The sequence below is a fragment of the Chiloscyllium plagiosum genome, chromosome 12 (assembly GCF_004010195.1).
Source record: "Chiloscyllium plagiosum isolate BGI_BamShark_2017 chromosome 12, ASM401019v2, whole genome shotgun sequence".
Lineage (NCBI taxonomy): Eukaryota > Metazoa > Chordata > Chondrichthyes > Orectolobiformes > Hemiscylliidae > Chiloscyllium > Chiloscyllium plagiosum.
This window is the reverse complement of record NC_057721.1, coordinates 14,697,462-14,700,507: the sequence shown is the minus strand read 5'-3', so window position 1 is coordinate 14,700,507 and position 3,046 is coordinate 14,697,462. Positions and strand designations below refer to the sequence as shown.

General features: G+C 43.1%; 1 protein-coding gene across 44 annotated transcripts in view; it reads left to right on the top strand.

Annotated features, from left to right (window-relative positions):
- The first annotated feature begins 1,311 nt into the window (after window positions 1-1,311).
- The window catches only part of LOC122554996 (adhesion G-protein coupled receptor G2-like), a 226,179-nt gene continuing 224,444 nt past the window's right edge, over window positions 1,312-3,046 (top strand). For all 44 annotated transcript variants that reach the window (XM_043700548.1, XM_043700549.1, XM_043700544.1 and 41 more), the window contains exon 1: window positions 1,312-1,976. The gene's annotated coding sequence lies outside the window, so the exon portion shown is untranslated. The remainder of the gene's footprint in view (window positions 1,977-3,046) is intronic.

Genomic DNA, 3,046 nt, shown 5'->3' with positions numbered 1-3,046 from the left:
ACTTTTTCATTCAGAGAGTGGTGTATTTATGGAATGAGTTTTTAGAAAAAGTGGTAGAGCTGAATATGATTACAACACTTAAAAGGTATTTTCTTTGCAATTCGTCTACCCGTGCAACTGCTCCAGAGGCTGGTACAATTATAACACTTAAATAGATGAGTACACAAAAGGAAAGGTTTAGAGGGATATGGCCAAATGCTTACAAATGATACTAGATTAATTTAAGAAATCTGGTCAGCATGGACGAGTTGGACCAAAGGATCTGTGTCTGTGCTGTACATCTCTATGACTGTAAGTTCTTTAAAATTATTTGCTGTGGAGAAATTATTTAAAGACTCTTAACAAGGCTAAATTGTCACAATAAAAGGAGACAAAAACACATAGAAAATAAGAAAGGTTATTGTGTACATGAGTTTGAACTTTACAGTATCTGGCAAAGAAAAATAGTTGTCATTTCTGAACCACCTTATCACATCGATGAGATATCACAAAGTACTTTACAATCAATTGATGCATTATGCAATTGATGAATAGATTTTAAAAATCTCATAGTGGGAGGCAACTTCCAGGAATGCATGCTTTTAGAAACAATGCTACAAAAGTTGCAGGATTGATAATAATGATCCTAAAGTATTCAGTGAGAACACATGTACATATACTTACATATTCTCATTATGTGCATGTGTCTGTATCCACTATATTGTACATTGTATAAACTTTATCTATTTAACTGGTTGAAAGGTCAGCTGCTTAAAATGTTAGCTCTGTTTCTCCCAGATGTTGTTAGGCACATTGAGTATTTCTAGCATTTCTGTTTTCATTTCAGATTTCCAGTACCTACACTGTTTTATTTTCCCATACATCGTACTTTGTAGATTGACTATATACATAAGACGTAACGTACCAGTTGCATGCATGACACTGTGATCTTTTGCTATAAATTCTTATGATCCTGCTCCACATCCACTTGATGAAGGAACAGCGCTCTGAAAGCTAGTGCTTCCAAGTAAACATGTTGGGCGATAACCTGGTGTTGTGTGATTTTTAACTTTGTCAACCCCAGTCCAAGACCGGCACCTCCACATCATTCCCTCAGTACACCCCAAAGCATTTTAGACAGGCAATTAAATGTTTTTAAAGTGTAGAATGAGTTTTATACCTATGTCCTAACATAGCATTCCCAGCATAGTTTAATCGGCAGGAAAAATAAGACAGTTTTAAGACAGTTGATCATTCCGTCACCGCTCTTTTTCAGACACCGCAGATTCCAACAGTAAGTGGCTTCCTGAGTTTATCAATTGTGCCTGTAAATCGATCCTTTCCGATGAGGAAGCACGGCTAGCTGATCAATGGATTGAATGTTTCCCTGAATTTGGCCCCACCTTTGGGGCTGTTCATGTCTTGTTCTCATGCTGGTGCAGCTGCAGTTTGTCAGCGGGCGGGGCTCAAACTGTTGCACGTCTGATAAGCAGGAACTCTTCCCGAAACTCCGGCGAGAGGCTGGAATGTGGAGCATCTCCTGAGTTTGGGACCAAGCGCCGTGTCCGTCACAATCGCGGGCTGGGGAATCTCATCCACTGTCGGTCAAAACAGGACGCTCCGCAGAGAGCTGCTCGAACTGCGGGTTAATTGGCAAAGACAGGGGAACCTCAAACTGCTGCTGAACACAGAGAGAAAGAGAGAAAGAAAATCCTCACCGCGGATTCCAATGAAACTCACCCTGTGTATGTGACCACAATCTCCAGACCAGGAAACCCCCCTCTTAAAAAAATAAACACAGAGAGAGAAATATTGGTTCTGAACAGATTAGGTCGAGGGGGGAAACGTTTTATTGCTCTCCACACTGTCCAGTCCCAGGATAAAGCCTCAACCCGATACCCATCACTTCTCCCAAGACAAACGGAAGGGGATGATTCCCGAAGACTCCGCTCAGTGAAAGAATGAATCTTCAACTTCAAAGATCCCAGAACGATAAGGTAAGGACAGTGTGCCAGGGCTGGAGGGGTGGAATTGCGGGAGAGAGGGTTGCTGAGGAGAACCCTAAATAATATCCCATCTGCACCCCCCCCCCCCCCCCGTTGTAGTTCACTCGGAGGCGAGCACTTGCCAACATTATTTCGGAGGAAAACTTCTTGTTTGTCTCAGAGCAAATGGTAATGCTAAACTGGTTTGTACGTTTTTATACACAGAGGTACTGGACATGGCCAAAGGACAGACACACTGTACACAGGCACATGCATATACCCAGGTCCAGACAGACACACACTGGACAGCACGGCCAGGAGCACAATTACACACTCGGCACTGTCAGGTAAAGCAGCATCCGAGGAACAGGAAAATCGACCAAGAAACCTGGATGAAGGGCTCCGGTCCGAAATGTCGATTCTCCTCGTCCACGGATGCTGCCTGACCAGCTGTGCTTTTCCAGCACCACTCTCTCAACTCTGATCTCCAGCATCTGCAGTCCTCACTGTCTCCCACAGCCAGGTAGACTCAGGCACATACATACTCACGGATACAGACACACACTGGCCATCAGGCACATATATATATATATATACCCAAACTTGGACACAGCTAGAATCTCTCGCACAGCCATATACACCCATACGCACACGGCATAACCAAGAATACAGACACAGCCGGACATAACCATATATATGTATATATACACGCACACACAAACACACTGGCAGGCCCGAGAAGCGAAATGGCATTGAATTAGACACTCGAATGAAAGCAAAATGCTGCAGGTGTTAGAAATCTGACACAAACACAGAATGCTGGAGAAGCTGGAGGTCTGGCAGCATCTGTGGAGGTACAGAAGTAGCATAACGAGTCTGGTATGGCTTTTTCAGAACTGATTGTGTGTATGTATGTGAGTATGTACTGTGTGTATGTATATATATATATAATATATATATAAACCAAATATATATAGACGCTTGAAAAGGGTGCAGAAAAGATTTACGAGGATGTTGTCAGGGTTGGAAGATTTGAGCTGTAGGGAGAGGCTGAACAGGCTGGGGCTGTTTTCCCTGGAGCA